Here is a 13378-nt window from a genome sequence, read left to right on the forward strand (position 1 = left end):
AAATGTATTGAATATACTTATATTAATATAAAAATTAATGCTAAATATATAAATATCATATATACATTTAATGTTTCAATATTATATATAGGATTAGTATGAATTAGAAGATGCTTGTGGCTAAAACTATACTTAAGATTTTTTAATAGGGAGGATAAATGGGGACAAAAAGAGACTTTGCTTGGGGTGATGGGCACACGGAGCAGGGTGCAAATGATGTTTTGTTGAGTTGTACATTTGAAACATGCATGGTTTTGTGAACCAATGTTACCCCAATAAATTCAATAAAAATAAAGATTTTTAAATGTTTGATTCTTTACCCATCCCCCTTTACAGTTTCCTATACACTGTAGATGCTCAATTAGCATTAAAATATTATTTTGTCATGTGAGATTCTTAATAAATAAAGATCACACACTTTATCTACATGTGTAAATCTGGACCAAGTGAGAAAGAGGGAAATACTAAAATACAAAATAGTTCCCTAGAAGAGGTGCCCCCTGTTCTTGTTGGAAGTGCTGGATACAAAAGGGAAACTTATAACATCTCCTTGGGATGTTTTAACAGGCATCTCAGTAAAGAAGTCCCAAACTGAACTCTTGACTCGCTCTGCCCTCCTCAAACCCATTCTCCTTCAGTCTCCCCCTCTGGCCCCAGTAACTCAAGTCAGAATTCTTATTTCTCTCCCTCACCCCTACATCTAGGTTATCATCAGATCTTGCTGTTTCTGCCAGCCATTGGTGAAATTCCTGCCAGGGCTGAGCTGAGGCTGTAAAAAGGCAGTTGGATGCACAGAAGAAACTGCACCCATTTGACCAGCTTCTTTCCACCTCCACTGCCATCCTCAAAAAGCAACGAAAACATTCATGCTTTGTCTGCTGCGACAGCCTCCCTCCAGTCCAGTAGTCAGTATCTTTTGACAAATAAATCCTCTTTAATGGCTTTCCAATGGGCTTGGAGTAACAACACACAAACTCTTTTCCATGGTCTTGAAGGGCCTACAATGGGTCTCAGTAGCCCCCACAACCCTATCGCATGTCCATCTGCTCCTCGGTCCCAGCACGTATGTTCCTCAACGTGCCAAGCTTTTTCCAGCCTTAGGACCTTCATACATACTACTGCATCTGGCAAGGACCGTTCTGTGTATCAGCATCACCTCCCTGGAGGAGCTCTCTGTTGACTACTCCAGTTTAGAGTCCCACCTACTATTGTCTAGTACCTGTTGGTTCCTTCAGAGTACTGAATCCCATCTCCATCCCCAAAGAAAGCCCCATGAGAGCAGAGAACTTTTATTCCCCCCTGCGTACCTAGTACCTAGTGTTTGGCACATAGCAGCTGCTCAATAAGTAAGAGTCCAGTCTACGTCTATATTAGAAAAGTACGTCCTTTCAATGTCTGGTTTAATTAATAATCATCTTTATTTTTTTCAAGTGTACCTATTTATTCAGTCTATATTTTGATAAATTCTTCTAACTTAGAAGTAATTACCACTAGCTCCTTCTACACAGTATATTGTTAAAGACAGGTCTAATTTAACATTTATATGTTATTCATTTTTAATTTCATATGGTAAGTAATGAAATGATTTGCAGAAAGTACTATAAATATTAGCTGTCTATTAAGTATATTTAATTCTTTTTAAATTCCTCAACAAATTGTCCAGTTACTATCAATTGTGATAATAGTTTTCAAATCAATTTAGAAGTGAAAAAATATCCAATAATTCTATATCAGCCACAATCCATGATCAGCAAGTCAGAAACAACTATAACCAGGATCTTCATGTACCTTCAGCAGAATTTATATACTATTACTTAATAGTCACAGGCCACCTGGGGGGAAGCCCTTTTCAGTGCAGAGTTATGGAACTAAACAAGGCAAGTGGACGCACAGAGGGAGCTGTACCTCCAAAGATCAAGAAACTCAATTTTGCCAAACCAAGATAATTGTACAAAAGGAGAGAATGAGGCCGGGGCTAACAAACAAGTATGACAAATCACTTATTTTGCGACTCAGTAAAAGGTAAGCCCAAGGTTTTGTGTAAAGGTCTGGGGAAATACTAACGACTCTGACAATGACACTAGCACTCTTGTTTCATGTCAGGTCAAGTTAAAATACCTAACAGAGCTCTGCAATCGAGAAAAATCTAGATGGAATCCTGTGGCAGCAGTTGGCATTTGGCAAAATCTCAAAGGTCAAAAGAGATAGTTAAAAAAAAAACTTGTCTTGACAGTTAATTTTCAGGACAATCATTAATTATAATTAAATGACTACAGAAAAAGGTGATAAACAATATAGTAACATGAGTTAGTTAAGTGTAATTATCTGTAGGGCATGCAATTCACAGGACTGGCTCAAAACAGAGAGCTGTAAGAACTGTAAATCACAAAAAGATTGCCAAAGACCAGGCTTTGATTTGGAAACAGAGAGAAGTGCTGAAAAGATTGCGCCATCCCCACACTGAGACCTGCCTTGCTCATTACTTAGTCATTGGCCTCCATCGGGAGCTCTGGGTGGCACAGAAAATAATGAAACCAGAGAAAACATGGCAGCTTAATAGGAGAGGTATGGGAGGAAATCCATGCTTATTCAGAAAGATGTGCTTCTGGTTGAGTAGAACACACAAGTTATATAGAACACACAAGTTATACGACACTTTCAGTCATACCTGTGCTGTGTAAAAGCCTGTGTTTTATTCATTCATTCTAAAAAAATTTGAGTGCCTACTCTGCAGCAGACTGTGCTAAGATACTTGAAATACATCAATAAATAAGGCAGACGTTCTAGTGGGGAAGAGACGATGAGCCATACAATTATAGGATGCTAAAAACTAATAAGTATACAGTATTTAAAAAATAGAGCAGGGTAGAGAGATAGAGTGCCAGCAGGAAGGAGGAATTACTTACATGGGGCGGGGAAGTAAAAACCTGAAGGAGGTGAAAGAGTGAGCCATGCAGGTATTTGGAGAAGGTGGTTCAGGGAGAGAGAGCAGTCAGTGCAAAGGCCCTGAGGCATGAAACTGGCTAAAGCAGAGTGAATAAAGGAGTGAGTGATAGGAGTTGAGATTAAAGAGGTAATTGGACTAGAAATATAATGAGTGCTTCATTGACTTTTGAGTGAGTTGGAGACGCAGAGGACTGACATGATCTGACTTCTGTTTTGAAAGAGTTGCTCTGGATCCTATGTCAAGAACAGAGTGTGGGTGAGGGCAAAGATGGAAGCAAGGAAAAAAGATAAGCAGGTTCTCCAGTTCCACTGACTAGTTCATTCACTAGCTTTAGCCAATGGGAAAAGGGCAAGACCTTTCACACCTTACTAGGAGGTGTGAGGACATGGGAGTTAACACTCAATTTCAGGGTCTCGGGCCTCCCACAGCTCCCACTGAGGGAGTGACTCCTGGGTCCCACAGTGGGAACGGTACTGGAAGAATATTCCAAGAGCCCTGCCTTCCACAGCTTGGTCTCAGCTGCTCGAGTGACTGTGAATGTGGAGCAACTGCAGCTGAAAAGTTCAAATTCCACTAAAAAATTAAATATCAAAGAATCAAACTCATAGAAATAGACAATAGATTGGTGGTTACCAGAAGGTGACTGGGGGGTTGGGGGAAACTAGGTGATTGTGATCAAAGGGTACAAACTTCTAGTTAAAGAATAATTCTGGGGACCTAATGTCTGTATAGCATGGTGACTACAGTTGATAATACCCTATCGGATACTTGAAAGTTGCTAAGCAAGTAGATCGTAAATGTTTCAGCATACACAGAAATGGTAATTATGTGAAGTGATGGGTGTATTAACTACCCTTATTGGACAGTTATTTTTCATTACATATGTATATCAAATTATCACACTGTATACCTTATTCTTACAGTGTTATATGTCAATTATATCTCAATAAAGCTGGAAAGAGTTCCAGGAAAAAGCAAAGCAAAGCTGGTAGTTTACTCAGTGGCAAATTTACATACACTCTGAGGAGGATGCTGGAACCTACAATGCAGGGCAGAGAGCACAGGAGGTCCCGGGCAGAGCTACTGTTTGCACTAAGTGGGAAGAGCTAACTTGCTCCTGGATTCCCTCTGCTCTGCAAATAGGGTTGCACTAGAGGCAATGCTCTCAACACTTCTCCGGCCACCTGGCCTTCCCACCTCTTTTCTGTAGCCAAGAGAACACCGGGCCACCAGCGACCACACCACTGGGCTCGTAGACCTGCGTATTCACCTGCCATTGTTCCCCTCCTGGATTTCGTTGCAGTTGTTCATTTCCCCTGATTTTGAAAATACGCAATTTTTCTATTAATTGACTAATAAATTCCTTCTGACTTTGAGAAAATGTATTTTTCTCCCTTCTTATAATTACCTAGTAACAAGTCTGAGCCTTTTAAAGGCTGGTAAAGAACTGGAAGAGGTGCGTATAAGCTTTTACACAAGGTCATGGGCACCGAAGCGCTGTAAGAGATCGACCCTCCCGACCGCAGGCCTCCCCACCCTGCCGCGCTTTCAGAGGCTGGGCTCTGCACAGGGCGTTGGTCCCGGTCCATTCCTGCCTGAGTTCATTACAAGTCATTCAAATAACTATGACATATAACACACACCCATGGAATGCAAAAATGCCATTATGCGTGTATAATGGTAATGTATTTTGGGGGGAAAAATTCTTACATTATTTTATAAGCACTCAACCATAAACTAGAGATATTGAGGGATGCAAATGTTATTCAGACACAAATCCTGCCTCTAAGGAACTTAATTTCAGTCTGGTAGGGAAAATAGTATATGTACCAAAGTAAGAAATGATATGTGTGTCATGAGAAGTGCACAGATAGGCATTGTGGCAGTTCTGAAAAAGCCCCATATTGATAATTATGATTACGACTTGTTAATACTAACCAAAAAAAGGCATAATAGGAAGTACTTAAGTTTGATGCACTAAGCTCTTTCACACAGAAAATTTCTACTTTGCATCAGCCATCTTCAGAATCTATGCTGTTTGAAGCCACACACTTGGCAGTCTCTCACTTGACAGATACGCTATAGCATCATTCCTTTTGTTTCTGAACAACATCTTCTAGTTTACTGAGGGGGGAAAAATGCACCTGGGGCCCAGTCAGTGCGGCTCAGTGGCTGAGCATCGACCTATGATCCAGGAGATCCCGGTTCGATTCCCGGTCGGGGCACATGTCCAGGTTTGGGGGCCCGATCCCCAGCAGGGGGTGTGCAGGAGGCAGCCGATCAATGACTCTCTCATCATTAATGTTTCTCTCTCTCCCCCTCTCCCTTCCTCTCTAAAATCAATAAAGACATATTTTTTTTTAAAAATGCACCTGGGTGATTCTAAGTAACATTTTCTCCGTACAGCTAACATACAAAAACCGAAAACAAACAGCAAAATAGTGCCTGCCTACAATGGCAATGGCCATGTGGTCAAAGCCAAGGAGTGATGTTGGGAAGAGAATCCTGAATTCCAACCAGCAGAAGAGGCCATGAAAGACAACTCTTACACAGAGAATAGTGACAGAAGAACTCAAAACACAGAAATGCATTTAAACAGGATGGATACGCACATCATACTGAGTACATGTCAGGCACTGTTCTAAACTCTGTTCAGACAACAGATCAATTTATGCTAATATAACCGTGTATGCCAAGTATACCTTAACAAAAAAAGTTTTGTTTTTTTAATCTTCACCGGAGGATATTTTTTTCCATTGCTTTAGAGAGAGAGTGGAAGGGAGGGAGAGAGAGAGAGAGAGAGAAACATTGATGTGAGAGAGACACATTGATTGGTTGCCTCCTGCATGAGCCCCGACCAGGGCCAGAATCGAGCTGCAACCAAGGTACGTGCCCTTGGCCGAAATCGAACCTGGGACCCTTCAGTTCGAGGGCTGATGCTCTAACCACTGAACCAAACTGGCGAGGGCAACAAAAAGAGTTTTTTAAGATTAATTACGTCAATTCTTACAAGACCTTGTCAGGTAGGCAGCTTTTGATTGGGGAAACTAAGTCACAATTTTTGGGGGTTTTTTTTAAGGTAACCTGCCTAAAGTCCCACAGCACATAAGGGGCAGAGGCAGGATTTGAACCAAGGCCATCTCTGCTCTTAGCTTCTCTGCCATGCAGTTTGAATTTAAAGCCAAAAGTCATCCCTTTTCCCCCCAAATAGTCACTTTCACTCTCGCTAACCCGTTTCTTTCTTTCCACATGTGATCAAATTTTGCTGATTCCAGAGAATAAACTAGCTCAGAGCCGAGCTCTCTGCTGCACCGGCGTGCTGCAGCTTGGGCCTTTATAATCTACACTCCAAGGCAAATCCACAGCCACCACATTCTTCCCAGGGCAAGTCTAAAATGGTAAGATCGTCTGCATGGAGAAATATAGCACAGATATTAGCTGGGAGAGTATAAAAAACAACAACAAAAACACGAGGCCATTGAATTTCCTGTTAATAATAAGTTGCAGTGCCCCACTGAGTTTTCTGTGTCACCAAATCCTCCCCGTCGCAGTTATACAAAGGCAACTTTGTCTTAAGAAGGCTACTGAGAAGATGGGCCTAATCTTGGCAAGGGCTTGGTGTACCAAGAACCATGTTATTATTTCAAAAAGTAAATGACAGCAAACAAAAAGAAATATTATTAAAGCCATCTTTTCAAAAGTCACAGTGCTATCACGGACATGGAGCCTTACTTTTAGAAACATGAATATTTCACCTGGGCTCTAAAGACCCAACTATACATTTTCAGAATGACAAATTGATCTAAGAGAATGAACACCTGAAAAAAATCTTCATCTTAGTAAATAGTTCTTTATGGTTTTTTTGGCACAATGTGCAATGTTTTACAAGAATGATCGAGCCGTGTCTCGGTACTCTGAAAGCTGAATGCTTTTTGTTATAATTTTTACAGGCTGGCATTTCCTTGGTCAGGTAGAAGCGTCCTGTTCCTGTTTCACCTGCACAATGCCCCGCATTCATTGTGCACCCACCCGCTGCCCATTGGTACATATAGTTAACTCTTGCTCACCCACATGTGGATTATCCATGGTTTCTGGGATCGGGCTGCCTCTCCCCCCAGCGGGTGGAAACTTCCATATTAGCAATATTGACTATTATCCAAAGCAAAGCACAATCAGGAGGCTAAACCTGTCAGCAACTCCCCTTTCTTCAACAGGCTCTTACTATGATCTTGGCACTGGGGTTCCAGGTTCAGAAGAACCACAAACAGATAGTATCCCCAAAGACAAATGTCATGATTTGAGAAGAGCAGAGATTGTTTTCTTGATTAATATGAATGACTACAATTTATAAATAAAGTATATATTTTGCATTTTCAGAAATCTGCTGAGACCAAAGAATTGATATTTTCCCAAAAATCACAAAGAGATTTCAGGGTTACATTGGCACTTTTCCTGATGTCATCTCTCTTAAATGGCCTTCGGCAAGGTAGGGATTGTACTTTTGATTTCTAAAATGACCCTCTCAAAAACTCATAGGGTTTACTGAAAGGGCAACTATAAGCTGCAGTTAATGATTTCTATTATACTATCAGTTTACTTATGTTTTGTATTTTACAAACACATAAACTATATACATCTAAACACATTTCACAAATCATTTTGCATGAACTAAGTTCATATGATGGCAAAAACAGAATATTCACAACAAAAAGAATTCTCGTATTATACAAGTAAGTTATAGAAACTGAGCTGTGGGGATTTTTTATTTTCCAGTTGTCCTTAAATCACTGCAGAAAGTAGAGGAAAGACACAGTGGGAGTGAGGTTGAAGGGCTTGTGTCTTTTGTAATCAGTTTACTTTTGGTTGTACAAGAGATGATATCTTTAACTCATTCAAATGAGCTATCTATTGCAGTGCACTAGATAGCTCAGATTCCGACAGTCAATATTAGAGGACATTGGTAATCTTCATGTCAGCTTTCTGGTAAACTCTGCATTACTGACAGTGTTTGCAACTCACTTGTTTCTTGGCCATTTATTCCTCCAGATACTCTCTCCCCTTCTAACTTTCACTGGAAAATTCCTCCCTCACCCCCTTTACAGTGCAATATATAAGAGGTTCTGAAAAGAGGGGGTACACTGACTTCAAAGGAAGAATATCTCCCCCTCTGCCTTCTCTCCCCCATACAGATGGCGACAGACTAGAAGGGGAAGCAACTATGACGGGAGTAAAAACACTGAGAAATCAAGCTCGGATGATCTCAGTAGTGTTTTACTGACAAGACAATTCAGGACCACACACAAAAAGTGGCAGGATGCCATCTCCCCCTAAATCCCTCCAGCAGGAGAAGTTTCCAACAAATTGAGGTGGCAACTGGGCAATTAATTATTATAATTTCTATGACAGTTCTTCTCTAGAGATCCTAAAGGCCTCCTGTCTCATAAACCAAGTCATCTGCAATGTCATTATTAAAAATCTTTTTCCAGTTGTCCTTTTGAAGCAATTACTCAGCAGGTGGTTGTTTTGACTAACACACACCTCTTACGATATTAAACCAGAAAATCAACATCATAAGACACAGAGACTGCCCCTAAGAGGAAAAATTATCTCTTAATCAGGCCAGCAGTTGAAACGCTCCAATATAACCTTTAACTTGGCATCATTCTGACAACCAGTTTTTAAAGATGCATTACACCTTCATTGTAACTTCATAAATGTTTGGCACATAATTCTAGAGTCATGAAAAATGTATCATTTTTCTAAGTCTTATGAATCCCAAATTAAAGCCCTCTTCAGAGTAAGTTTTTTTTTCTAGGATTATGATTTCTCTGGGAAAATCTAACCAGTTTCACTTGAACCTTCGGGTCTGTTTTTTGAGGCCATCTCCCTCCACCCATCAGCACCTCTGCATCCATTCCCCTGCCTGGTCCTAAAAACTCAGAAGGGACTTGAAATGTGGAGGTGGAAACCTGTCTGAAATAGTCAAATACTTTCCTGTGGTTCAATCACTAGTAACGTGATTTACTTTTAATCTTCAGATCAAGAGTAGAACTTGGAAAACAAACTCATTTTGTACGAAAAGAATTTCATCTACTTTAACCTTCTAATCTTTGTTTAAATTACCCAGTAATTAAGTAAAAGAGGCCAACGGGACATATATCAGAACAGGGTGAAGGGTAAGGTGGAGAAGAAAGGATATAAAACCCCAAATTTATTTCTGTCCCTCCTCCTGATTTCCCTTTCAGACAGGGTTGGCTTTGTTCCCTTCCAAGATTTCGGGTCATCAATTTGACAAAGATTATTGTTTAAATAAATAGCGGCACAATCTCCCACAAAAGTGTTATCTCATTGCCTATGTTGGGTACTTTGGTTTGTCTAGAGGTTGTGTTTTATGCTGTTGACAACCCTTCACCTTTTAAAATTGGCACCTGAAATTCTCAATGCTCTTGGTCTAGTTGCAACTGTGCTTAAAACTGCGGCCACCTCTTTATGTTTGTGTTGTCAACCCTTTGCTTTCTCTCCTCTGAAAAATTCACGTGATCCAGCATTTAAACTTAAACACTACATTTCTAATCTACATCCCTGCTAAAGAAAACTGGGTGAGTCATTAAAATATCACTAGAAAAAAAAACAAAGCAATAAACAACTTGATTTTTCCTTTCAAAGCAGTGTGGCCTATAAGAAGTACCTTGAGGACACTTTCTATTACTTTGATAAGCAGCAAGAAAGCCACATCCCCAAATGCCTTGGGACAGTATCCAAGATTACGTGAACTTTTACCTAATTAAAAAAGAAATCCTTAATTTGAAAAATTCCATTTCATTTATTCTAACTGATTTCTTAACTATCCGGTGACTAGTGATTGGTCAGCTGTCATAATTCATCAGTGCTGCATTTTTATGCAGATTGAATCTTTAACTTCAAACAACTAAGCCTCCACTCAGTGTTACCTTTGGAGATAAATTACTACAGAAAGACATTCTGGCCCCCCACCATCCTTAACATTGAAATGAGATGGCTGTCAGGTTTCCTCAATCTCACTTTAATAATCTGAGCCTAAAAAGCCACCGGTGCCTCCGGATGGCCCTATCATGTGGTTTCAAGGGTGACAAAAATCTGTTTCTTGTATGGAAAAGGTTTCATCACCAACAGGAAACATGATGCAGATGACTGGATATGATTTTCTGCTTTTGCAGAAGCTGACCCTTTTAAAATCTTTTTATAGGCCATTTCTTCCCCACTGTAAATATACCAGAGTCAAAAGGAAGGTGGTGGAATAAGGGGTGTAAGGGCCAAAGAGGGAGGAAAGAGGAAAAAAAACACCTTTTTTTTCTTCAAATATAAGATGAGGGGACAGTAGTTGGAAGGATTACCAAAAAACCACCTTACCTTTGTTATGTATTTGGAGTCGCCCACTTCAGAAATTAACACCATTCACTCACAGCCCCGGAGCAATTTACAAGGCTAGCAAGTAACCTACAACATCTTCTCCGCCTCCCTCTTTTTTAATGTAAAACCAAAATAAGGAGTGTCCAGCTACTCCCCACCGCGCCGCTTAAAGCAACGGGTCGTTTGGGGGGCTTAACTCCCAGGCCCTGGGGATTGCAGTTTGTCAGAGTTTTTTAACCTTGGAAACCTGCAGAGAGAAACTCTCCACGGGGACCACTCCCCGAGCCCCGGCTCCTCACTGTCCCGAGCTGCACGTTCCCAAAGCGGGAGCGAGAGAACCAGGAGGCGGCCCTCGGGGGCTAAAGCGCTGGCGGGGGCGAGAGCTCGAGAGCGCGGCGACCCTGCTGGCACCGCGGCGCCGGGTCCGCACCCCGGGGAGCGCCGCGGCCCGGGAGCCCCGCTGCGTCCGGCGCTGCGCCCGCCGAGCGCTCAGCGCCTGCTCCCCGCGCCCTTCCCGGGCCGCGCTCGCTCCTCCCGCCGCCCTCCCCCGCCCGGGCCATTCGCCTCACAGTAGCAAGGTTGTCTCCCGTCTACTCCCTTCCCTTAAACTCACCAAACCAGATTTTTACTCTCAACACCGGCAACTTCCCGTAAATCTGCACTGAAATTTTATCCTGCTCGCTGAGCCTCCACTGGCTTAGGGCCAGTGCAACATTCCTGTTCTTTTAGGAGCCGAGATACCTTTGCTGAAGGTTAAAAAAATAAATCTGCCTGGATGGGAGAGATTCGGGGACTCCGCCGCACGGGCTTCTCTCCCCGCTCAAAAAGGCGCTTCCATTTCAGACAACCAGACGTGACCCCAGCAGTGACACCTGCTCCACCTGAGGTCACCGGTCCCCTTCGGGCTGTTCGGAGAAACCAAGCAGGACCGTGTTTGGGGGATCAGCAGCCAGCTGTTGAATCCCGAGCCGATCAGCGCCACCCCACCCCCGGCCCGGCCCCCAGTGCGGACGCCGTGGAAGCAGGTAGGGTCGGGCGGGCGCCGCGGCGACCCGACGGGACCGGGGACCTCCCGGAGCGTCCTTACCTGGAGCGGGCACCGCCGGGACCAGCGCAGGAAGGAGCGTCACGCGGACGGAGGCCTGACCTTTGCGGGGGCCTTCGCAGCAGGGCCTGGGGCCTGGGTGAAGCTTGCTCAGAAGTGGCTGAATTTAACGCGCTGTGCCCTAAAGTTACAGCTGATTTCTAGAAAGGGAACCAAAAAAACAAACAAAAAAAAAACAAACAAAAAAACAAAACTGAATTTAAAAACTGCAGCCAAGCCCTCCCTTAGCCTTTCCTGATCTCTGGGGAGCTGGATCTAACTCCTACCCCCATTCTCATCCAAAAGCAGCCCGCAACCTGAGCCCCACCCCTGCGCGTTACCTGTTTACACAAGAGTTAAGGAGCCTCCCGCATTTCTATGGAGCGCTCGGCTGGTTCGCAGGCGCGCGGGCGGCCAACAGGAATCGGATTCGGTGACTAAACAAACTAGAAGAGGAAGCAGGCACCACCAGCAACCTAAAGCGGAGTTCTCATTTCGGGTTGCCGTGTCATTGAACTGAGGGAAAAAAAAATACTGTTTCTCTTTGGGCTACTTTTAGTGAAGGACTATTTCAAAAAATGTCTTTTGGTGGTTAAATGAGTTAATACATACAAAGAGCTTGGAACAAGTGCATGACACATAGCATTAGCTGTCATTATTATTAATAATAATTATTTGTAGTATGGCATTGTTTCTGAAGACGAGAGGGTGTGATCAGAGTTAGAAGTGGGCTCTAGATTCACCAGTAGTAAGGCCATGAGTAATTTTTTAAAAAATATCTCCCAGCCTCGGTTTCTGGAAGATCCCAATGATGAGATTATTATACTAACAGTTTACATTGGGAAAAAAAGCTCATGTAAAGGAGTGTTCGACTGATTTTCATCTCACTTAAAAATTTCAAGATGGACAAGATATGTGGAGATAAATTGGCCTCTACATTCCATGAAGCTCACTAATAAGAGGGGAAGCTCTGGACCTAGCAATCAACCCTCCTTGTGTGCTCCATTCTAATGTGGATTTAGGCATTTGATTTGCTGTCTGACCCTGGGAGGGTTCCTTAGCCTAGTCAATTAGAAGCTGATGCTAGACAAAGAATGGTCATTGACATTTGAAAAGCAGTGTGAAAGAGGGGGAAATAATTTTTAAACTCCTCATGAATATTAAAAAGTGATTATTGAAGGCTAAAACGTGATCAGTGCCGACAGAACTCCCTTTTCCCTCCACTTGGCTTCACTCTTATTAAAGAAGTAATTCCTTTACATCAATGAGGCCCTTTGTACTTGACCAAGCACGTTCAACCACCTCATCTGATCTGATCCTACAAATGAATCCTAAAAGCTACTTTATACCCTTTTTGCAGATTAAGAGACTGAGGTCAATTAGCTCAAGGTTTCATTTCATAGTGTGGAGGAGACAAGTTCAATGTTCTAGTTAAATATAAAATCAGCATTTGCCACCTTTAGGGGAAAGGATTCCTTAAAACTAGCAAAGAAGTCGGAAACATTTTCAGTCCCTTTGATTATTTATTTATTGTTAATCCTCACCTAAGGATATTTTTTCCATTGACTTTTAGAGAGGGAGGGAGGGAGGGGGGAGAGAGAGAAACATTGATATGAGATACATTGATTGGTTGCCTCCCGCATGCCCCAACCAGAGCTGGGGATCGAACCTGCAACCCAAGTATGTGCCCTCGACCAGGAATTGAACCCGAAACCCTTCGGTGCACAGGCTGACGCTCTAACTGCTGAGTCACACCAGCCAGGGCGGTCCCATTGATTCTTTTATCTTCCCAGTGGCAAGATTTAACTCAGATCAATTAAACATTTTCTGAGTTTTAGACTCGTTCCTCGTCAATACAGACCAGAATGAACTATAAACAACAGGAAGTCCAAATACTTGCAAGTTCTCTCACCACATCCAGGGGTTGACACTACCAGGCATGAACAAGGCCTCCAAAC

At 42.5% G+C, this 13378-nt stretch overlaps 1 protein-coding gene across 1 annotated transcript in view; it reads right to left on the reverse strand.

Moving 5' to 3' along the window:
- The window catches only part of RBM47 (RNA binding motif protein 47), a 137711-nt gene extending 125990 nt beyond the window's left edge, over window positions 1-11721 (reverse strand). Inside the window, exon 1 of the mRNA XM_081123506.1 lies at window positions 11424-11721. The gene's annotated coding sequence lies outside the window, so the exon portion shown is untranslated. The remainder of the gene's footprint in view (window positions 1-11423) is intronic.
- Window positions 11722-13378: the final 1657 nt, after the last annotated feature.

The sequence above is a fragment of the Miniopterus schreibersii genome (genome assembly GCF_964146895.1).
Source record: "Miniopterus schreibersii genome assembly, chromosome: 1".
NCBI classification, from domain to species: Eukaryota; Metazoa; Chordata; class Mammalia; order Chiroptera; family Miniopteridae; genus Miniopterus; species Miniopterus schreibersii.